Source organism: Harpia harpyja, chromosome 7, assembly GCF_026419915.1.
Source record: "Harpia harpyja isolate bHarHar1 chromosome 7, bHarHar1 primary haplotype, whole genome shotgun sequence".
Classification (NCBI taxonomy): Eukaryota; Metazoa; Chordata; class Aves; order Accipitriformes; family Accipitridae; genus Harpia; species Harpia harpyja.
The window spans coordinates 24,440,861-24,465,791 of record NC_068946.1 but is presented as its reverse complement, the minus strand read 5'-3'; the positions used below and the strand labels follow the sequence as shown (position 1 = coordinate 24,465,791).

At 40.9% G+C, this 24,931-nt stretch overlaps 1 protein-coding gene across 2 annotated transcripts in view; it reads right to left on the bottom strand.

The window, feature by feature from the left end:
- The window catches only part of SLC39A10 (solute carrier family 39 member 10), a 96,351-nt gene that overhangs the window by 63,162 nt on the left and 8,258 nt on the right, over positions 1 to 24,931 (bottom strand). Inside the window, exon 1 of one of the 2 annotated variants that reach the window (XM_052793205.1) lies at positions 1,965 to 1,983. The exons of the other annotated variant lie outside the window; for it this stretch is intronic. The gene's annotated coding sequence lies outside the window, so the exon portion shown is untranslated. Of the gene's footprint in view, positions 1 to 1,964; positions 1,984 to 24,931 lie in introns of those variants that run through there. 2 annotated transcript variants of the gene reach the window in all.

The following is a 24,931-nucleotide window of genomic DNA, read 5'->3' as shown; positions in this document are numbered from 1 at the left end:
GTAGCAAGGTTGTTTATACAAAATCCAAAACAGATAACTGAATTAAATACAAAGCTTTTACAGACAGAGGACAGAAATGAGAGGGAACCATACAAAATCTACTTATTGCAAGACCAGAAGTTTCTTCTACTTCCCCTCTATCCAGCCAATATGCTGTTAGATTCTTAACACAGAAGTTCAGAGGTTCAATCCTTTTGCACAGCTTGTATCCCAAGGGATACAGGGAGCCTAGCTTCGGGAATCCTTCTTTTTGTACTACTGACACCCTTCTTGGGGAGTTATTAAGATTCAAGGCTACCTCCTCACTCCACCCTGCTGAGAAGGATTTCTTAACATTGGTCCCAAGTAACTTCAGGTTTCCTCCCTTCTTGCCACTGAGTGCCCCTTTATGCTTTCAAAATATTCACTTCCCTTAGGCCTATCCAGGAGCAACCATCACCTGGCTAGACAGTAAACAGATTATGCTAATGGTGCTCCAGAACCCTAAAGTTTTAACCTGCTGTGATGTAAAACACCCTTTCTTTTCAAGCAATTCAAGACCCAGGCTGATGCTCTTTTCACACAGCTTATCATGCAACCTGATATTTTATGTGCATATGTAACCTGTCAGTCTGATTTCATATAATTGCATAACTCAGTTTACTTGCAGTTTATCCAAGATCAGACCTTATCTGAAATCAAACACTGCAGCATTTTGTAAAAATGGGTTTGGGAAGACTAGCCCTTCTGCTCCCCAAACCCTCTCCCTCCAAAAGTTGTTTTTGGGGGACACCATGATCTTGCCACCCCTAGATTTGATATCTAACTTGAGGTGGCAGCCCTAACCCTTGCTTGGCTTTAGCTGTTGATGATCCATCACTGGTGAATTACATTTTCAATTATATAACACATTTCTTAATCTAAAAAACCACTTTTAAGCACACTATATAACATTCATTGCCTGATGTGAGTGTAACAAATTTACCATAACCCTTTTTAAATACAGGTGTTTGGTGAATCCATTTGGACAGCTAACTTATCTTCTGCTTTACCACTTTCACATTACTATTTGCCTGATTAATGTATAAAACAACTCTAAAGAACAGTACAAGAGGAAATGATGTAATTTAATTGTTTCTTTTTGAGCTGCTTCTGAATGTATGCCATTAACACTCTACATGCGAATGGTGGGAAAATAGTGATGATGTGTCATTAAAGAGTGGTGATGAACACACCAACAGCATGTAGCTCTCATTCATTACCACTTAACACATCCGATTCAACTATATTCTTCACTTATTCGACGCATGTCTACTCTTTTTTCTGATCATCCAGCAGGTCTTTACTGATCAAACTGCCTATTTTACAAAGTAAATTATACATACTGCTAGCCCAGATACACACTATTTATCAAGCTGCTGAGTGCATTTAGTGCACAACAGGCTTTCATACCGCCTCCACCATGTTTAGAGCTTTAACACCCAACTGTCCTATGTGAAGAAGTTGTAAAACTTGCAACTCTTCTGAATTAATACAAGAGATGGTCCAATATGTCATTATTACATTTGATATCATGGTTCTCACTTGTGAACCAACTTCCTGGGAGAGTATTTTATGCCCACAACAAATTTTAATCTAAAAATGTAAACCTAAATTTCCAGGTTTATTGCTTCTGTTCACAAGCTGAAGGAATACTTTTCTCTCTTTGCTCCCCCTGATGTTTCATAAACAGTCTGTGGGACAGGAAAAGCTAATTGACTTCCTGTAACTCCTGGTTTAATAAAGTAACCAAATTCTGCCCTCAGGTTTACACCTACAGACTTAGAGTTAGGGAGGTTGGAGCAGACTCAAATTCTTGCTCTGGATCTGCAACTTTCTTAACAATTCTGTAGAATTTTATTATATTTCACCATTTCATTGTCTGGTAACATACTGTCTGCTCAGCTAGGATAACAGAAAGAAATGAAATATCCTATTATACTTACTGGCTATCCTGGAGATGACTGGACTCTGTCTTCACAGGGGGAGAAAAGAGACTAGAGATTTTACTCTAATATATGTAAAGCATTCCCTAAGCCTCTAATCCACAGCAAGGCCACAGAAGACTACTGGAGTAACATTTTATGGACAAGGAGGTCCAAAACACATGGAGGATGTTTATCAAATGAGATTGCTACCAGGAACTGACCATGAAACAGAGCACTTTTGGGAAAGAGCTTGTCATGAAAACTACGTAAAATTCCTGCCTCTCTGACTGCCAGTAGCAGCTTAGTGGATTCCCTTGAGATGATTTACAAACAAAAGACACCAAAGTGTGCAAAGGACAAGGTTATGTAATTGTGAAGTAATTTCTGCGCTACAAAAATAAGATTATGGTAGTAGTAAATCATGTCCTTTTTTTTTTCTTGCATCAGACAATAGAACATCAAATATCAAAGAATTAAGAGAGTTAACTTATTTCCCGTTGTTTTTACGTCAGTTTTGACAGGAAGTAATTACAGGTAGTTTGTTCAGACATGATACTAATATTCTTTGTGTTTCTGCTGGAAAACCTGCACATTTAACTAAATAGAATTAGTATGATAAGCTTTAGTTATCAGCTGTACACATCTAAGGTACCAAATATATGTCAAATATCTGTCTGGCTTAATAAGTTGCTTCAACATTGCAAGCTAAGTTTAGACACATGCGTTTTGCTGTGTTAAACATGCACATTATTCAAACTAGGGCAACTGATCTGTAGATTAGAATTATTTGCACAGGTAACTGAAACAAATTAAACTCTCCCCATTACAAAACCATGTTTGAGTGCTAAACATTTAATTGGTCAACTGGGATACAGTTATACACTTACTTGAAAAGTGACATGGTTGGAAACTAAAGCCAGGCTATTCTGTGCCACATCTTAAAGTCTGTTTTCAGATGCCCGTAATCTAGCTTTTAAGTTGTTTTCACCATTAAATTTCCGTTATCCTCAGAAGCTGTTATCAGTCAAGCACCAAGCAGCACTTTCTTCACACCACGAATAAACAATCCCCCCCATCTCTCCACCTGTCAAAGTGGCTGCAGCTGGTGGAAAGTGATGCACCCACTGGGTGGTGTGTCAGTCTGGATGGACAGTAGCTGCGGTTGGCAAAAGGGGACAGGTTCTGTTAGTCAGAAGAGAGGCACGTAGGAAAGGATGTTCCTCTGTCCAGGAAAGTCTCAGAACTATGTGTGAGAGACTTGCCTATCCAAGTCCTTCTAGGAGCATCAGTGGGCTTTGGAGTTGTATGATCATATGATTATAGAGTCAAATAATAGTAGCATTTGGTTCCCCTAGTTGAATAAAATGCTAGAAATCTGATGCAATTGTTTTGGGAAGGCTTATTAGATATCTGCTAGGCAAAGATTACAGATCAGCATTAATTATCAAGACCTGATTTAGATAATCAAATTTAACTTTCATTTTTGCACTAAATGAATTCTCTGTATAATTTAATGTTTTGCTGTGAACATCTTATGTTATTACAAGAAATTATATTACGTATGGTAAGATTTTTAAATTATGTGAAAAATTAATGCAAACATACCTACATACAGAATATTTTAGTACTCTGAGAAGTAAAAAAATCACTATGATTACAGAGCAGTTAGCAGGACTCCTCAAAGATTTTCTCTCAAGTAGACTGCTAGGACAGAAAACAATAACAAGTAGCTCACTATAAATTCACATTTAAATATGAACTGCCTTCTAGGTGCTGGAATTTTACTAGAGGGTAAGGCTGATACAGCTCAGGCTTGTAAATATGTGAGTTTTCTATCTAAATAACTCTCAAATCTCTTTTTAGAAAAGTGTCAGAAACTTTTTCTTTCTTGCACAAAAAAAAAAAAGAGCAGGTTTTCCAATTTCTAGGTCTCTCAAGTTTGGAAAGAGAAGAATGTTCTGTTTACAATTATTCTGTCAAACTCACAGGACTTCAACACAATCTAATTGCAAAAATTGACTGATTGAACTAAGAAATAGTTAAACTATAGAAATTAAAGTATCTGCTATAAAGAAAAAATAATTTTATTTCTAGGTGACACAATAACCAGAAAGAATAAAACTGCTAGATGCAGGAGACTTTGATTTATGTACAAACCCTGAGGTAATGAGTGACACACATTTTAATGCAAATAAATGTAAAAGGAGGAGATAGGACCTCCTTTAGGAATAGATATATACTGATAAGTATATAGATATGAATGAATAGATGAATAGATATATACTGATAAGAAAGAAACAAATAGATGTGAGTGTAGGGGAAATAAAAATAGACACATCTTCCTTTCTCAATACACCTAAAATGGCCAAAGCGATTAGGGAGAACGTCACTATGTAATTAGGGTGGATTATAGCAAAGAAACTCCTGAGTTGCCTCTTACATAATGAACAGCAGCAGTGGCCTGATCTTATACTTTTTTAGATCTCCCTTGAATACAGCCCTTTTTTGGAAATATAACACCACAAAACAGACTTAAGATGTAAATATATTTCAAAATGCTTAGGAAGAAAAACAGCGGCTGTGCAAGGAACACTTTACAGCAAAATGAAAACTGTTACTTAAGGCCTGAATTCTGAAGACACATAGTACTTGACTTTTACTGTAATCCCAGACATTTCAATGCCTCAGTTTTCTTCTGTTGAATCTTTCCTTCCTTGTCATTCAGTTGCCCTAATAATTCACCTTACATTTGCCAGCTGACAGTCCTGTAGAAGTTGTTTAAGAAAGAAACCATATATCGTAAAAGTACAGCCACGTAAGCCATTTTTTAGCTGTCCAAAGGATGGCCAGAGAATTTCCAATTTCACTATTTTTCCCCCCCCCCCAATACAAAATAAGAAAATTAATTTGTTTTCATGAAGGTCAGATTTGGAACACTTAGAATTTGACATGTAACAAGTCACCAAAAGAATAAAACCCCACACCACAAGAGCTATCCATTAACTTCCTTATTTGAAAGCAAACTTTGGTATGATAATTTCAGATTTGCTTAGGAAGCAAGGGGAGTGATGGCTGAAAGAGACCTGCAAATAATCACTCAAGATGCATCCCATAGGTAAGGAGCAGGAGGAAACATGCTACTTTTTTTTCCAAAGGGAACAAATCAGCAGGAACACAGCATGTATCTTGTAAAAATCAGTAGGACAGGGCCTATGACGAAAACAAAGAACGATGAAGAAAAATAACTCATAAAAGCACCAGCAATTTGCCTTAGTTTTAGAATGGTGAAAGGAGGTTGGAGCACCTAAGAGCTTGATCATACTTTTTTCTTAGGTGTGATGGGTTAACCCTGGCTGGACGCCAGGTGCCCACCAAAGCCGTTCTATCACTCCCCCTCCTTCTCAGCTGGACAGGGGAGAGAAAATATAACAAAGAGCTTGTGGGTTGAGATAAGGACAGGAGAGATCACTCACCAATTACCATCACGGGCAAAACAGACTCAGCTTGGGGAAAATTAACTCAACTTATTACAAATCAACTGGAGTAGGGTAACGAGAAATAAAACCAAATCTCAGAACACCTTCCCTCCACCCCTCCCTTCTTCCCGGGCACAACTTCACTCCCGGATTCTCTACCAACCCCCCCCAGTGGCACAGGGGGATGGGGATGGGGTTTACGGTCAGTGCATCACACGTTATTTTCTGCCGCTTCATCCTCCTAAGGGGGAGGACTCATCACACCCTTCCCCTGCTCCAGCGTGGGGTCCCTCCCACGGGAGACAGTCCTCCACGAACTTCTCCAATGTGGGTCCTTCCCACGGGCTGCAGTTCTTCACGAACTGCTCCAGCATGGGTCCTTTCCACGGTGTGCAGTCCTTCAGGCACAGACTGCTCCAGCGTGGGTCCCCCACAGGGTCACAAGTCCTGCCAGAAAACCTGCTCCGTGGGCTCCTCTCTCCACAGATCCGCAGGTCCTGCCAGGAGCCTGCTCCAGCATGGGGTTCCCACGGGGTCACAGCCTCCTTCGGGAACCCACCTGCTCCAGCATGGGGTCCTCCACGGGCTGCAGGTGGATATCTGCTCCACTGTGGACCTCCATGGACTGCAGGGGGACAGCCTGCCTCACCATGGTCTTCACCACGGGCTGCAGGGGAATCTCTGCTCTGGCGCCTGGAGCATCTCCTCCCCCTCCTTCTTCACTGACCTTGGTGTCCGCAGGGTTGTTTCTCTTACATGTTCTCACTCCTCTCTCCGGCTGCCGTTTTCCATCTGTCCCAACTTTTTTCCTTCTTAAAAATGTTATCACAGAGGCTTTACCACTATCGCTGATTGGCTCGGCCTTGGCCGGCGGCGGGTCCGTCTTAGAGCCGGCTGGTATGGGCTCTCTCGAACACAGGGGAAGCTTCCATCAGCTTCTTACAGAAGCCACCCCTGTAAACCCCCCCGCTACCAAAACCTTGCCACACAAAGCCAATACATTAGGAAAGACTTAAAAGTCCCCCAAACCCTAAACACGAAAATAGACATACAAAAAACCCACCCAAAACCCCACAGCATATTTGACTGTAGAAAATTGAATGTATTTGGTATGTGTGGAATAAATAAAAGATGTTGAATGGCGTTTCTATGCAAGTTACTTTTTTGGATTACCAGAGTAGTTGGTTAATCATGTGATTATATGATCTGGGACAAGATCTTAAATATAGCTATAATGGCATTTAAACTTTCACTCTTCAGATGCAGTTTGAGCCATTCAGCTTTCATTAACTTGAACAGGATTATGATCTTTGAATATGGTAATACCTGCCTTTTTTTCCCACCAATTCCCATGAGTGCTATGCTTGGTACAGGGATGGCTTAACTGGTGACAGCTATCCATATTTATAAAACCAAAGTGTTCCTTCTACTTCCGCCATTCTTCCCTCTTCTGAGCTTTCTTTGAAAAGAAGCGAGTGTCACTTTACATTCACTCCCTTTTTGGCCTTCACCAACACTTCTGCCTAGAGGTACCTGAACTAGGTTGTGTACTTGATTCAGTCTGGCTGAACTGTGTCCTCCATGACTGAACCTCTCATGAGCCTCCATGACTGAGCCTCATGACTGAGGTTGCAGTAAGCCTGATGGGTGTACTGTGCACATGCAAGTCATCCACCTGCTGGAAATCTGTTAGACCATGTACTGGATTTACTACACATATGCTGCAGAGCACATTTATAGCACATTGCTGCACAACTGATCTGTCTTACTGCACTGGTCAGTATAAAGTTGCTCTAGCACTAAACTCGTCTTCCTCTGGATACATGGGGATCCAGTGGTCTGCACTGCTGGGCATCCAGTAGGTCACTGCTCAAAGGCAGTAGAGTTAAAAGGACCGGGGTATTACAAATGCTGTGCATACACACAAAACCACTGTGTCAGCTCTTTTATTATTAGTAGCTCACATGGGAGGCATTGTCTGCCCATGCTCTCTTCTGGATCATGATCTCCGTTGTTCAGAAGGCCATGGACCTCTCTGCCCCTTCCCTCCATCCCTCTGCTCTGCCATTCTATGTTCTTCACCAGAATTGTTCTCCTCAGTGAAATGCTATCTTGTGCACAAGTTGTTTGGGTGGTTTTTTTGGTTTTTTTTTTTTTTTCCCTGGAGTTGGAGGAAATTTTTTCAAGGGACCCTTGTTGCCACCTGCCCCCTCCTCACCCCTGGTGACAGGCAGCAGTTGTATGTTCATACCAGTAAGTATTTAGATTTATTTGGTTTCATATTCTGCAGCTTCTTACATATGGTCTCAGTTTTTAGATAGGACTTCTGCGAGGTACACGCAAGTACTTCCAAGCTTATTTATAGAATGTTAAATACTCACTAAAAACAATGGTCTCCTGTTTATCACTTGCTGATTTTATACTCACAATAGGAATTCTGGGACTCAAGTTTGTCAGGCATTATTTAATAAAGACAGTATCAAACTGGGCTGAGAACAAGTATTCACTCTAATTTAACCATACTGCCTCTTACTACCATGGAACATCCTTTCTTGAAGAACAGAGAGTTATCAACTGTTTTGTAGAATGCATTTAAAAACCCTAAGGGTCTTTGGTTATTGATAAAACCCCAAAAGCCTCTTAGATTTTGTAGATTAAGTAGGTAGACATAGGCTAAGCAAAATGGGAGAACCAGCAGCAGACAGCATCGTTAAGCTTAGTCTGTGCCATTATTAAACCAATGCCTGTGCCTGCTTTTGAGATATCAACTGACAGCTTGAGGTGCCTTTTCTTGGAATCAAGATCAAAGTTCTGATTACATATGGTCAGTAACAATTTAGTGCCTTTTTCTGACTTTTTTTTTTTTTTTTTTTTTGCAAGAGGGGGAGTGTTACTCTTTGTGGTGTTCTTCCTGCCAAAATCCAGTTTGGGCTGTTGAACACTCCCTATCCAGTGCAATCTGGTTTTGTTACCACCTGTTTTATTGGAAAGAACATCATGCTGCAGGGTATGCATTTGATAGTTATTATCAAGTTACTTACTTATTATCAAGTGCATCTTTTGCAATAGCTCTGCATTTCACAACCAGGAAGCCCAGTGTTGAAGGATCCCAAAATTGTAAGTGTTCCCTGTTTTTTCACAGGGACATCCACCAACAGAAGTACTGAGGTTTAGTAAGATCCCAAGCTCTTAGAACTGTCTCCCACCAAGGTGACTAGCAGTGGTCCATATAAATCACCTAAATTAGGAAAACAGTGGCCTTAACTCACCTACACAGTATGATCACAAAGAATGAGAGCAAAGTCATCTCCACAGAGCCTATACTTGGAGCTGCTTCACTCAGTTTGGCTAACGAACATCGAAGGAAGGGAACAGAGTAATTCATTGCATATAGTGGAGTCAAAGCCGAGCTGTGATGCCCAGCAACAGCAAGAGCACCACACTGAAATCTGGGGCTTCAGCAGATTCTCAGGGAGAGGATGATGCCATATCCACCTCCTCTCATCCAGCAGTGCTCTGGTTTGAGCTGATTGACAGTCAGTAGCTGTCACTGTAAAAGTTAGTATTTTGACAGAGAAAGCTGCTAGCATGTAAGGTTATTGGTGGTTTGGAGGAAATGGGGTTTCTGAATTGTGTAGGTGTTACTGCTGATATCTTTTGTCTCCCTTTCCAGACCAGACACATATTTCCCCACAGTAATGCAAAGCCTAGTTCACTCCTATGTGGAGAGCAGCAACATTAGCATCAAAAGATCATGCTAACAGCATATTTGGAACTTAGGCTTCTGTAAGCAAGGAAACAGCTCACATGAATGTGGAAATGTTTGTTTTCCTGGTCAGTATTCCCCCCAAGCATTACAGTCATTTACCTATTTTACCAGTGAACAGCTAAAGGGTAATGGTAGATAATAAACATTTGGTAACCAAGGATGCATCTTTCTGCTTTACTCAGACCTTAAAGGGCATTCAGCATCATCCAGTTCCTGGTGAGTCTGGAAGTCAACAGGAACCCAAGAGCTGAGCTTAGCCTCCCTTTTGGCAAGAAAACTACCACCTGGCAAACCACTTTGAAAGGCTGCAAGAAGTAATCTGGTTTGCAAGCAGGTTGTGAAGCCCTTTGTTCTCACAAAGAATAAGCTAGAGATACTTTGCTGCAGTGACATATATCAGAGAGGGCCTAAGGACGACATGAGGTGCAAAATAAAAGGAAGCGATGGTGCTCGTGGTACAATGCCCAGCTCCACACACTTCCGGTACAGTTCCCAGCCAGGTTCTTGGGTATTGGAAAACGATTTGTTTAAAGGTCGCCTATTCTTCTGTGCTTAAATAAAGTTTCTGGTGAAGCCTTAGTCATTCACAGAAGAATTAAACCATCAGAGACACAGTTTCATGCCAAGAGATCATAATATGTTTACACTGCACCTGAGGCCAAAGGGAAAGTAGTTTGTGAAGCCTAGTTAAAAAGCTTGTATAGTTTGAGACTTTTCTAGGCTCTCTTCCATGCTTAAAATCGAGACCCATATATATACACAGTTTAAGTGTTACATACTTGTTTGCAGGCTCTTTAATCAGCTGAATTAAAAAGCAGTCACTGCAAACTGCATATGTTCATAAGAAGTTTACGGAGGCCACTAGATTTAGTGGCATTGTATGTTACCTTATCTTGTCCTTCTCTGCAGGAATGTACTCTTGACAACATTTCCAACTTTTGAGTTAGGAAAAAAGGGACCAGTCTATGAAAGACAGATTCAGGACAAAGCAATCAATGATCCTAAATCAGGAAAAGCCTCCTGTTTAAGATGAGGCAATGTAAGGATTTGAGGACTTGTCTACATTATATACCAGAATGTAATGCAAAGATCCTGAGGCCAGTACCAGAATGGAAGGCAGTGTAGCTGGGCAAACGTGGCTCTGTAAGACTGGAATTAGTAGCTGCTACTCATTGCTTTTGGTTGTGAATGTATGTAGGGGACAGAGAGGATGGTGTAGGCAATGGATTTTAGTTGTGAACACTCTGGTTAATAATTAGGAAAAGAGAGGTGATTCCTGGTAAAATTGAAAATATCTTCCAGTGGAGAAGACATTTTCTTCCCTTCAGTTAGAAACCTTTTTTTTTTTTTTTAGCCCCAGCTGTTTCCCCAAGTTTATGACTGCCATCTTTATTTTATGGAATATGTCCTTTCTTATATTAAGCCTGAGTGCCTGTCAGTGGAAGGTCATGCCTATCATGCTACTAAGAGACAGCTGGAGCTAAAATGCTGTCATGCTTACAGAGAGGCAGTTTCAGAGGTAGTGGAAGAGCCTTGTCAGAGTGCAGGAATATTTGCTGACCGTCCTACCATGATGGCAGTTCTTTAGGCTCTCTATCTCCTTCTAGCTTGTCCAGAATAGAAAAGAGATAGAAACAGCACAAGTACTAGCTCTGTTGCAGACCAGATGGAGCTCTAGAAAGCTTGAAGGAAGCATGTCTGCAGTTCCCAAATTTATCCTGTGCTTTTGGGAAAGACAGTTTTAGAAAAAGCTTCAAAGAAAGAGAATCCATCAGGCTTTTAAATCTATTGATCAATTTATGTTTTAGACTTTCTCCACTACAAATAGACTAGAAACAGTTTGATAAAAGCAGTCTAGTCCAACAGCTGGGCTCCTGATTAGCCTTTGCTTTCTCTTTAGCTCCTAAGTTGGCAAGATAAGCAGTCTTTGCTGCATGGACCTCCAAAGCCCCATGTACCTTTGGTGCTCAGTGGATCCAAAAGCACAGGTTTGGGATTATAAGCAAGAAACAAAGAAAAAAGGAAAGCCAGGGAGTCATTGATCTAGGAAAAAAGTAAGAGTTTTAACTTTGGCTCCTCCCAGCAACTGATTAAAGGCTAACACAGCAGTTTGGCTGGAAATACTGCTTCCCTCCCAAGCCCCAGGGTAAGCAAGTATTGTAAATGCTTTGGGGGAGTGGCAGCAGAAAAAGAGGCAGAAAATTGCTATTAGCATGGACTTATTTGAGATGGGCCCAAATAAAATCTAAGCAACTCGTCAGCTATGTGGTGTGTTAATCTTAGCTATGGATCGGAGCTCTGCAGCTCATGACCATTGTTAACTGAGAATTTTATGTAATATGTTTAAACATAAAACCTGATGTAATATAGCATACATATGTCTTTGCAAGTCAGCAAACAAGCAAGTGATAGCCACACACAAACATGCACACACATTCATTTGATTTCTTTTGATACAGGAAGCTTTACCATTCCAAAGAGTTGCCCCAAATGACAGGTTGAAGACAAGTGCTCTACACAGAACTGGACACCATTTACCATGTGGGAAGTCACCTGTGAGGCGGATCAAGCTACAGATCTTGTACAGATAATACAGAGGTATTATATTCACTGTCTGCATTAATTATTGAACTTTATTACAAATGGTAACGAACCTGTCAATTGAGAACAGATGCGAGGGAGGACAGAGGTTACAGCATGCTAAGAGAGTACTGATGAAGGACATGTGGATAACAAAGACAATTCTCATCCTCTCCTTCTTCCTCTGCATCATTTTGCAGATGAGGTTACTCTGTGCAGGAAAGGAGTGAAATGCAAGTTTATCTCATGCAGTCAAAGAGGTAGGAAAATGATTGCTCCCACCACTCCTTGCTACATTTTCTGAGCCACTGAAGGATCTGTTGTAGAAGAGAAGCCAACTCTGTCTAGGGCCACATCGTAATGTTGGTTGCTGCAGCCTAGCTGGAGTTGTTATTACTATTCACAAAGAGCTATGTGAAAAAAATGATTGCTCTATCACCTTATTTCCACCAGGAATGTGCTGTTCTAAGGGATCTCTTGCTATATTATTTTTGTGAAGACAAACCTGTGGCATTACCAATATTTCTACAGAGAGCTGGAGTTTAAGCACTGCTTCTCCAGAATGAAGACAGTAAGATCTTCATGACAAATGTTTTAACAGCTGCATGTAAGGAGCATGTACAAAGAACTAAAATGGGGCTGTATGCTAGTGTAGATGGGAAAGAATAGGAACTTAGAGTCTTTTTTATTATTACTTGACAACAAGTCATGTTTTAGATTCACATTGGCCTTTACCGGCATATGAAATGGAAACTAAGAGCGTGTGTGTGTGGGAGAGGGTTGAAGTGGTATGGAATAGTGCCGTTTCATTTCCCCAAATAAAAAAACCCAACCCCTACTATTATGATGGCAGCACATCATATTTCACACCTGAGCAAGATCTATAGCAGGAAAGAGTTTAAAAGTTTTTACATTCTTTTGATCGTAAGTGGGAAAACAGGCTTTTAGTGTTGAACTGAAAGGAAGTAAAATAAGAATGCAGAAACAGCTTCACAAATGTTCAAAGGTTCTCACATGTGCCAGCATCATCTGGATTTAACAACAACAGATTAGCAGGATCATTAAAACAAATCAAACAAAAAACCAACTCAAAACCTCTAAACCACAACACAAAAACAAAAATAAATCTATTTTCAGTGAAGAATCTAGAAGAAACTGTGAGTGGCTATATTGCCATCTTTACGAAATATATATGTGATGGGTTAACCCTGGCTGGACGCCAGGTGCCCACCAAAGCCGTTCTATCACTCCCCCTCCTTCTCAGCTGGACAGGGGAGAGAAAATATAACAAAGAGCTTGTGGGTTGAGATAAGGACAGGAGAGATCACTCACCAATTACCATCACGGGCAAAACAGACTCAGCTTGGGGAAAATTAACTCAACTTATTACAAATCAACTGGAGTAGGGTAACGAGAAATAAAACCAAATCTCAGAACACCTTCCCTCCACCCCTCCCTTCTTCCCGGGCACAACTTCACTCCCGGATTCTCTACCAACCCCCCCCAGCGGCACAGGGGGATGGGGATGGGGTTTACGGTCAGTGCATCACACGTTATTTTCTGCCGCTTCATCCTCCTAAGGGGGAGGACTCATCACACCCTTCCCCTGCTCCAGCGTGGGGTCCCTCCCACGGGAGACAGTCCTCCACGAACTTCTCCAATGTGGGTCCTTCCCACGGGCTGCAGTTCTTCACGAACTGCTCCAGCATGGGTCCTTTCCACGGTGTGCAGTCCTTCAGGCACAGACTGCTCCAGCGTGGGTCCCCCACAGGGTCACAAGTCCTGCCAGAAAACCTGCTCCGTGGGCTCCTCTCTCCACAGATCCGCAGGTCCTGCCAGGAGCCTGCTCCAGCATGGGGTTCCCACGGGGTCACAGCCTCCTTCGGGAACCCACCTGCTCCAGCATGGGGTCCTCCACGGGCTGCAGGTGGATATCTGCTCCACTGTGGACCTCCATGGACTGCAGGGGGACAGCCTGCCTCACCATGGTCTTCACCACGGGCTGCAGGGGAATCTCTGCTCTGGCGCCTGGATCATCTCCTCCCCCTCCTTCTTCACTGACCTTGGTGTCCGCAGGGTTGTTTCTCTTACATGTTCTCACTCCTCTCTCCGGCTGCCGTTTTCCATCTGTCCCAACTTTTTTTCCTTCTTAAAAATGTTATCACAGAGGCTTTACCACTATTGCTGATTGGCTCGGCCTTGGCCGGCGGCGGGTCCGTCTTAGAGCCGGCTGGTATGGGCTCTCTTGAACACAGGGGAAGCTTCCAGCAGCTTCTTACAGAAGCCACCCCTGTAAACCCCCCCGCTACCAAAACCTTGCCACACAAAGCCAATACAATATATTATATATAATTATCAAATGACTTATATATAACTAATTTGGGAGAAACTAGTAGGAGAGCAAAGGATGGAATACTTTGAATTATGATGCTAAAGAGTCCAAGCTAACTGTAGGTCCATATAAAGCTACTGAAAATACACAGTTAATTACAGGTCATAAATGAAACTGAGAGCAAGCCAGGAGCACTAAGGAAAAAAAAAAAAACCCCAAAACCAAACCCCCAAAACTCCACCACAGAATAACTAAGAATGAGATCCCCTCACTGGCAGAATAAGTTATGATGTAGAAGGCATCAACACCACAGCCACTACCAGTTACAATACACAGTAACCTCCGAAACAGAGGCTGGATAAAGAGTACAAAAGAAACTTCCCCCTGCTCCCCAAATCTTTAGTGAATTAATGACATGAATGAGGTGTTCAAACACTGACTAGCCATGGTTATCCATTCTTTGCAGGACACACTGCAGTACCAATAATAACTCATCCCCTGACTGCCAAGCTGAGCACTGGCTGCAAGTTTCTTATATGGCAAAAAACCCCACCCCAAACCAAAAAACCCCAAACCTCAGCAGGCCTAAGCAGAAGTATGGTATAGCATGAGAAAGCACAAAAAATGTGTGCCTGTACAATTGCTCCCTGCTAAGTTCACTATAGCTTGAGAAGAGCTGAATTATGCTCACTTGCATGGAGATGGGCCATAGGCTGGAGGTGCTAGTCCTTTGCATATGTCCTTCTGGCTCTTTTCCAGAGGTTGCACCAGATGGGGGGCGGGGGAGAAGAGGAACACCAAGGTGGCAGGAAGATACAACACTGAGAATAACTAGATTGTTGAGATCTATTTTAAACATCAGAGCTTTCTGTCATGACAGTTACAGCCACAGTAAAGTCAAATACGTCTTCAAATGAAACAGCTGGAAAAAACCCACATTGGGCTGAGAGTTTTATGAAAGTCCATTTTGTTTCCACTAGAATTCAGCAGGCACTGGGCACCTGGGATTCACTGGACTCTGAAAAATCTTGCTCTTAAATTTTTGTTTCAGAAGTGTAAGGGAGAATTTTTCCAGTTATTGAGAGTAAAGCTAAGTGGATTTGAAAGCGAAACTCTTGAGGAATCAACACCAACTATGTTGCTTTGGTAGTAAGAGATCAAACAAGTCATTACCAGATTAAACATACTTTTCATTCTTTGGAAGCTTTGTTAGATCACATGGCTCAGGTAGTTAATGTAAAAACTAGCCCCTTTGAGTTTCCTACTTTGTTGTACAGATACAAGCAATTCTAAATGCAGTTGGGCATTATACTTTTGTAAGCTATTGGATCTCTTTTAAGTTCTCAGTAAAACATTACCCGTGAAATAGAAAAACAAACCAAACATTACAGGGCATTTTAGTACTTACAACAGCAACAACCAAAAAAAGCACACAAACCCCAAACAAGCCCTCCAATCCAGCACTATTTAATTCAAGGAACCGAATTTGCAAACTTAAATTTTTCTGCCTGACATTTAAAATTATTTTTACTTTTCAACCCATATCCATAAAGTATCACTACTCAAAAACCAAACCAGAACTATTTATGTATAATAGATAAAGAAAGAGAAAATAACAAAAAGGAAAAGCAAGGTCTGGTTACCTATGCCATTTCTAGCCGTCAGACTGGTTTCAGGAATGAAGGTATGATTAAGTATCTCTATTAAGGGTTGTCTTGTTCCTACAGAGGTTCTAAATACAGCCAGTGTTTTTGGCTTAATTAATGATTAGCACAGCTGGGAATATGGACAGAAAGGCTGAAGGAATGGTAATGGCTATCGGCACTAGACACAACTAAATGACAGAATAGGATGTGATATCTTTTGTTGTTGTTGTTGCTGCTGTTGTTTCCTTGCTTTAAGTCCTTTGGAATCAAAAAGCTAGGAGGTACTTTTAAATTTTTTTTTTTCCAAGTTCATACCTTGTTTATCCTGAAGTCATAAACTAACACATCACTTGCTGAAATTCTTTAACATCTAGAGGATGACATATGCTCTGTAAGTTTGATAAAATAATTGCCCCTACTTTTATAATAGCATGGCAACAGCAGGGAGATGGGCTCAGAAATCAGTTTAAAAACAATGTCAGATAACTCCCATCACAATCAAGAACCCATCTTCTCGATCTGTTCCAATTGGGGTTAGTTGTTTGTACGCTTGTCACATATGGTTAGTGACGAATGCATTTTAAACTGCTGACAGTGGAGTTCTGTGGAATTTCTTTTTCTTCATACAGCATTTGTTAACCTCAGTTAATGTTCTAAAGAAGTAACACAATTCAGTCTCATTTTAATATATGATCTGTTCCAGCGATCTGTTCCAGCAATCTCTTATATCATGTTTATATTTCAAGTAAAGGCCCAATTACTAAAGTTTATTCACCTTTTTCAGTGCAACTCCAGCAAGAGCTACTGCTGGTAATAGCTCATGATACTGATAAAATACACTACAGTTAGGCTTCACACCAGAGTAAGATTAATCTGCTGTTACTGAAGACCCACAATATTTATTGCAACTTGACTGTGAAAATTCCTGTTTGTTAAATCTTTTTAACTTGTAGATCAGCAGCTCATTTCTCTACATTTCTGTGTGCTTACTATTAGGTCTGTAATAACCCAGAAGTGGGTTAATGCTTTGGAATGCTTACAGGGACACAACACTGTCACATAACGATGCACATACACACAGAGGATTAAACACAGTAATACAGGCTTGCAAGAAGTTCGGCTTTACAACAGAGGCAGTCAGTCCCTGCAGGATCAGCAGAAGGCATTTTACTTGCACACGCAGACTTACTTAGCTTTACATGTGAGGTACTCAAGTGAAATAAAAAAGATGACTTGTGTGCATAAAATAAGCATACATGGAAGTCATCAAAGCCTATGGACTCAAGTATTTATGCATCTGTTCCCCAACTAAGCATGTTGGTTTTTTACCACCTAGTCCCTTGCACACTTTATTCCTTTAAAGGCCCCAAATTTGTCACATGGAGTATAAAATGGCATGTTCCTTGTTCACTAGAGAGAGAACCAGTGAAATGAGCTTCACCTAGCTAAGAGTTTTCATCTTAAAAGAAAACTTTCAGTTTTCACTGTACATATCTTCTGATCCTAAAATTCATACTGTATCTCCAGAAGCTTCAGAACTCACTCTTGGGGGTGCTGCCACAATATTTGTCTTTTGTTTTAGTCAAAGACCACCAGAATTTATTTCCCTGATGCTCTAAGACTCTCTGCTCTCTTTTGAGTTTTATATTGAAGAGGCAACAAAATTATTTGTTGTCTGTTCAGCTTCCTTAATACTATCAGTATTTCTACACTGAAACTGATTGCTTCCAAAGACACAGTATGTTTTGTCAAGCAGCCTCTGTATAAGCTGCATTACCTCACTACGGGGACAGATAAAGAGTGTCCACACAGACTATTACTGTGATTCATTTGGTAGGCAGCTATTTGTAAAATATTGTAATTTTATTGTGTGCTGAAACCACAGTTCAGCCAGTCTGTGAACAAAGACTTGCTTTCACTTATTTCAGATTTTCAACTAGCAGCCTATTCCCCAACAGACTATTATTTAAGGGTTGATTATCCTTAATCTTAGTATTGCAAAGGTTTTACAGTCTTGCTTTGTGTAGGGCATAGTATTTAGAAAAACAGGGGTCTGATCTCAGCTAGCTTGTCTAGCTGGTAATGATATAAAAATGCATCAACGGAAAGGAGGGAGCTGGTTCTACTGTCAGTTACATTAAGACTGAATCAAAAGCAAATTGAATGCACCAGTATTCAGATCAAGACACTATCTAGTACTGAATATTTTGGTTTGGACCAAGCAGAGCTAATGTGAGATAAGATAGTCTGGATGTGCATTGTTGTTTGTTTTGGTTTTAAACATGTTTGAGACCCCACCATATTAATATTTCTCAGCTGTGAGATTAAACAAAGATCAGATCATGAGAGAACTGATACTAAGGAAACTTGAGTAATCATTTGTGACCACAAAGGAATTTCACTGGGAAGGGGAGAGAGGGCAAGCGAAAACAGAAGACACACAATCTGACTGAGGAGGGTGGAAAATGAGGGAATGACTCAAGTTTTCACATATGCCAACCCTTCCCTTCTGACTGCTCCATTTCTTGTAGTTGTTTCAGTCTCTGATTAAAGCTTTTGCTTCTTCAGTGGGGCACTGATAAGATTTCTTTCACTGGTGTGTTTACTCATTTAGATTCTCTAATATCAATCTAGAGCGCTGCCCTTCCTTTCATCAGGACATTTATAAGCGTACTCTCTCCTTTACCTGTCGTGTTTTGCTCTCTGGCCTTTATTTGACGATCAACTGCCGCCCCTTAAGAACTTAATTACCTTTCAGTTAGAGAAGTCTGTTTTCACTCTGAACCATAAATATGTTACCACATCTTCTGCAAGCTTCATGTCACTAGATCACCACTAGCTCAAGTAGTAGCAAGGCTCAAACCACCTGCAGGTCAAGGAGGTCCAATACTTCTCCCATGTCCATTTCCATTACTTCACTGGAGCAGAGAGAGCCCTAAGAGCTTTAAGGTAATTTCCTGCTCTGCATGAGATTCCTGGAGTGTTGCTTGTGTGCTGAGATTTCTGTACTCTCTTTTGTACTGGCCTAATTTTGTCTTCATTCTCCGCTATCTCTTATTCATTTTCCTAAAACTTGTGAATTGGAAGCTTTTTGACTCCAGCCTCTAATTTCCTTATACCAATTTTAAACCAAATATCTGTGGCTCAGTTGTAATGTTAGTAAATATTTGAATACAGTACATAGAGATAGTGTACTGCTAGAGATTAACAAATGTAGCTACACTCAGTTCTTACAATAAACATCTCTTCCACATCTCCTTTCCTCCCCACTGCATCCAATATGGTATATAACCATTCAAAGCTTTTCCCCCCTGCAGAGAAACTGGCAAGAGAAAGGGAAACCAACTGCTCCATCTATCAAGTTTCCCTCTAGTCCAAAGCTGTGTACAGTCCTACAGGGGATCTTTACTGTAAACACATTTTGTGCTGCAGAATGTGTGCTAGTTTACATCCTGTTTGCATTTCTGCAGATGACAGTTTACTTCCTCAACAATAATGGTTAGAGTTTTTGTAATCTCTTGATTAGACAGGCTATATAAGAAGCCATGTTCTTTGAACAACACAAATCATAACTGGAGGCTTAAAATCTCCACAAGGCACATTGACCCTCTTGAGTCTTAACTGTTACTATGCTCAGTGTAATTATGCAGACCAATAGGATTGCCTCTGGAGAGTTTATTAGGGAAAATCCTGCTGTTTATTGATTTACCTACAGAGAAAAATATAGCCGGTGTGTTACTTCCAGTTGAGTTCCTGGTCTTTGCCTCTATGCTATCACTTCTAAAACATGAAGAGATTATACCTTACTAATGCCTAGTTGTTCACCATCTCCACTACCTTTGCACCATTTGGTGTAGGCATTTCTAACAACAGCAATCAATAGCAATACCACATTTCAGAGTATTTGGTACTCCCTCTTACTTTCTTTCACCTTTACGTTCAGCTCATGCTTTTGATGAATTCTGTATCCTGGTAGATTAATAGCTTCCTTTACTAATGCAAGGGGTTTGCTATTTTTATCTTGTCAGCTCTCCAGGTCCAGCCAAGAACATGCTGAAGACTTGCTTTTTCCTTGTTCTTCATTAAAAAAACACCAAAAATATGGAGGCTGGGAGGATAACTGCTTATTTTCAGACAGCAGCAACTCTATAGGTTTATGCAATCTAGTTTGACCTACATACATTTTATTATTGATGAACCAGAATGAAGGAACCTATCTTGGCTTTCAACTCTGAGACTGACTTCAAGCTTAACACTTAAAAGAAAACCTTATTATTACTATTTTATGAGATTAATAACATGTGATGTGAACTTGCAGAGAAACAGATACAGTGTTTTATAAGATTTCCAATATGTACCAATCACTCTTCAAAAGCATCCTGCATTTCAGATGTTAAGATTTAAACCCTCCAAGATTCAAATCTCATTTGTCTTCCTCACTTAACCAGTCTTTTAACAGGTTAGTGAACACAACAGATAAAGCTTTGCCATTCACCAGTTCAGATTATGCTTGCAACACTATTACATATTAATATGCTTGCTCATCACTTCTTTCTCACAAGATGTATTTACAATTGCTTATAATTTTGCAAAATTTCAGCAATTTGGGCTTAAATATTCTACCAAGTGCATGGATGAGTTTGGGTGGTTGTTTTTTTGGTGGTTTTTTTTTGGGTGGGTGGGTGGGTGGGTGGCGTTTGAGTTTGGTGTGGTGGTTTGTTTTTTTTTTTTTTTTTTTTTTTTCAGATGAGCATGTGGGAAGCTCTCTCAATTCTTGCAATTTACCAAGAATTATGGTATTTTTTTCTGTGCCTCATGAAGCAGATTACACATATGAAAAGGGAATGAGAGAACGAGAGGAACACATGTCAGGAAGCAATCCTGTGGTCTTCCAAGGGAAAAAAACCCACAACAAAATGCATCCAAGTTTGGCCAAGCTATAAGCTTTTGATAGAAGCTCATAAATGCCACTTGGACCCCCCTGCTCCAGCATCTTAGTATCTGACAGTGGTATAGGTTTACACTTGCTGATTATGCCCAGGTTCCTTATAGTTCCTACCACTGATTGGGTCTATTTAGAGTTCTTCAGACTAGAAAGTGTATCCCTAACTTAAGAGGCAAAGATGGACATTCCTGGTGAAGCTAACATTGGACCAGGGCAGGCATCGAAAGCAGGAGCAGCCTGTCAGTTTTTCCTAAACTCTCAAAGATTTTCTATGGACATTCAGGAAAAGGAAGAAAAAGATTTTCGGTTTTAAGGCAGAAGGCCAGAAAGTATTTTGAAGAGGAATCAAATGAAATGAAAGTCAAGGAAGGGTCTGCAAGAATAGATAAGCTATTCAATTGTGAAAAAGCTAGCCCTTGTACTAGCTAGATCCCATGCAAAATTGTGTAGGAAATGAGTCTGCAAGCTCCTCTGCTCCTTTTTTTTTTGGATGTGTGTGGGTGTGGGGGTGTGTGTGTAGAAAATCTCATTTCCTTGATGTTAATGACTTAAAAATATATGAGTGACCTCTACATTCAGCAAGATGAATGCAAACTGTATATAACTTCCAACCCCAGCCCTCCTTCCAGCTCTGCAGGCTAACAAAGAGAAAACAGCACAATGGGTTGTACAGATTTTTATTTTCTAAATCTTATCCTAACCTCAGAAATATGCAAATGAGCACCTCCATTTAAAATTAAACACAGGTTATCTAATTCAATCCATCTTATCCCAGGCCAGTATTTTAACCATGGATGTCATAGCATCTTGCAGCTTATTGTCCATACCTAGCATCTCTATTACAGTCTATTTTCTGATGATTTGCCTTCCACAGCTTCTCCACTACAACTCACCAAACTCATTGTAGGGCTGTCACTTCAGCTATCATTTCCATATTGCTTTAAAATGGCAGCTGTAGAAATAAAGCTGGCTCTTCATTTACTGTCCTCCTCCTGCCCCCAGGCAAACCCCATTAAACGGGGTCAATCTGTGGAGTTTACTTCATCACAGGATCCCAGTTCTAAATCAAGAATTCAGGTGGAGGAGAGTGGTGGGATTCCTAGGTATATGCACATTATGGGCACAACTAGTGGTGAATTTGATGTGGCAGGTTATTCAGTTTAGCTCTTACTTCATAGTGATCCACAGTGTACACATACAAGTTCATTTTTTGCCTTCCACGTGGAAAATAATAGCTTTTTTTTCCCCTCTTGAAAAACCTACTCTCAATAGTGGCAGGTGATATGACAAAGGGCAATGGTCACAAATTGCAGATTGGGAGATTAAAACTGGGTATTAGGAAAAGCTTCACAAGAAGGGTAGTTGTGCAGCATGAGAACAAGTTATCCAAAGAGACTACAGAATCTCCACAGCTGGGGAGATTTTAAGGACTTGTGTAGACAAAGCCATGGCTCACTGGACCCAGTGTTGACGACAAGACAATCTCCAGAGGTTCCTGCCAATCTACATTACTGTGACTGTACTGCTCTCAAGTGTTGATACACTTGTTACCTATACAGCCAGATTCCTCATATGGAAACTACCATTTGTTGACTACCTCAACACCTCCTTCTAGCCCATGACTCTGTGGTGTCTTGTCATCAGGGTATACGGAGTCAGAGTTGAGAGAGAGGAACAGCCTAATCTTTTGGAAAATGTCCGAGTTTCTGCCCACTCCTGAAGCAGCTATCCTTCCTGTCCCACCTGTAGCAGATACCCACCATCATCATAGGTTTGCCAATACAACATCCACTGTGCTGGTCTTCCTTGAGGGACCTCCCCCCCATGATAATCATGCCTTTTGTGCAGCAGGCAAAAGTCCAGACTATATCCGTTACCTAGGTAGGAGGGAAGACAAGGCTGCCTGAACAGCACTACTTAAAGTAGTTTGCCGCATTTTTTTTTTTTCCTGGCTATATTGAACCTTGTTTTGTTACCCAGCTGGTTTAGCCATTGTTTGAATACTATTAATTGCTCTTGGCTGTACAGGACTTATGTTCTACATCTCTATTTTTTCCTGTAATTTGATGGCCTTATCAGTAAGGGTGCTTCCCTGTGGAACAGCTGTATTTAGTTAATTTTGGATTCAGTCTTTAGTTTTATAGAGACAGCTGGGCCCTCAAAAGTAGCTTGTAAACAGGTACGTGGAAAGGCGTAAAGGACTCCAAGGGCTCATGAGAACAGGAAATGGGCCTACAAGTGTAGGATAGATAGGATCCCTAAGGGGATAAAAATAAAATGTAACTATAGAGACCAACTATTTAAAATGAATGGGATGATGATAATAAGTAACATGAAGACAGGGGAAGGGGTTTTGGAGGACAACATAGCAGAACTTTGGTGGGTTACATATATTAAGTAGGAAAGTGGTGGTGCAGACAGACTGTAAGAAAGCAGGGTCCATTGCTGCAAACAGGAGAAGAAAAGTGGGATTTCTGCTTTGTTAAATAGTAGCAGAACAGTTAAGAGGAGAGAACACCTCTTTTCCCAGCAGAGCAAGTATGTTCCTTGCTTTTTGGAGAGAAGGCTCGTCTCTAGCTAGAAATTCCCCTTAAGTGACAGTCCCGAATCCCTACAACTTCCAAAATGTTAATTGGGGCATTTAGAGCATTGGCAGGGTACATTAGTGAGCTGTTACAAAAAGCTGGTTTAAAATTACTTTGTTAGCAGCACAGGACAATTCTGTTAAAAAAACAGAAGACATACTCTTACCCTCAGACCCACACCCTTAGCTTCTCCTACTCTACTTCTCATGTTTCTTGTGCCACACCATGCTTACTGGGAGAAGACCCTGCAGCTTTTCTCAAATCTTACCAGGATCAGCATGGGTAACACCTAACATATCCATGTGCAACTTCTCTAGCACTAGCTATAGGAACTCTCTTCCCTGCCCATACAACAGCTGTCATAAAACTTTGGTGAACTTCACTGCCAGTAAAAACTGTCCTGCCAAATTTGGTTGAAAGTGGCCAACATCTCCAAAGCCATCAGGGGAAAATGAGAAAGTATAATCCTACAAACCTTGGTTATTTTAGATCCTTAACTTTGCATTCTAATGCAGGGTGCAAAAGCTATAGCAGAGATTATGTTAATTCTGCACACCTGTTAGAAATACTGAAATTATTTGGCAAATGGTTAAGTTTCCTCTGTCTCTTTGATTTCCCCATACAAGAACTTGAAAGCATGACAGGAAATCCAAAAACATTTGCTACCTTCTCTGCAAAAGCCATTTTTACCTGGCTTCCTTTTACACTTCTGCTAACACTCTGCTAAGCTTTCTCTGAACTATCATTATTAAGAAACTTTCCAGTAAGAACAGTGTATAGTTCAAACATTTTTCCTTAACTCCCACTCATTTCTCAGAAGAAAAACCCAACCCCAAAACCCAAGTAGCCCTTCCAATACCTCATGAAGTCAGAATATATGCCTAGACAGACGGGAAGGAAGAATGTTAGGGCTGGTTCATACTTATGTTGAAGGCACAGTTATATTTTTAAAGAAAACTGTATCATTAAAATCTTTGTTTGCTTCAAGTAATTTGGTGGTTTAAATACCCTTTGTTTTATATGTTGTCACCTATACAGACAGAGTTCATCCTGGGTCTCAGCAAAGAATGATATCAAGCAGAAAGAAATGCTTTTCCAGAGCTGCTGTCTGGCCACCCAGCCTTGGCATTTTGCACTGGTCATTAGCTAGTCTGTCTGTGGGCTTCTACATGCTCTCGGTCATCTTGACCCATTAGAAAAACCCACTTGAGGCTGATGTGATTTGGCTCATGAAGATTTGCAGCGTTCACACTTCATGCTTCAGCATGGTCTCAGGCAGAGTTCTGGGATTTCACCAAAGGGGAGGAAGCCTAAGTGCACCCAAAATGAAGGCTGAAAAGATGTATTTCAGCAGCAAATATGGAAGAGATGAGGTTGTTTCCTGAGTGGCTGCCCTTGTCTTTAACCACTGCTGAAGAAGCACAACTTTCAGCTGAAAGGCAGAGGCTGCAGCATCTGCTGCTTGCCATGGAGACAGTTTGATGTGCTCCAATCCAGTTCACCTGTGGTCACAGCTGAGCTGTTTTGATTGCTGTGCTGCCAGACCAGGGCACAGGCAGCTGGCACACACTGCAGCCCCGGGGGCAGCAATTCATAGCTGGAACCTAACTGCACATGAGTGATCCTCAGCCTTTGGTTTATGTGTCTCAGGT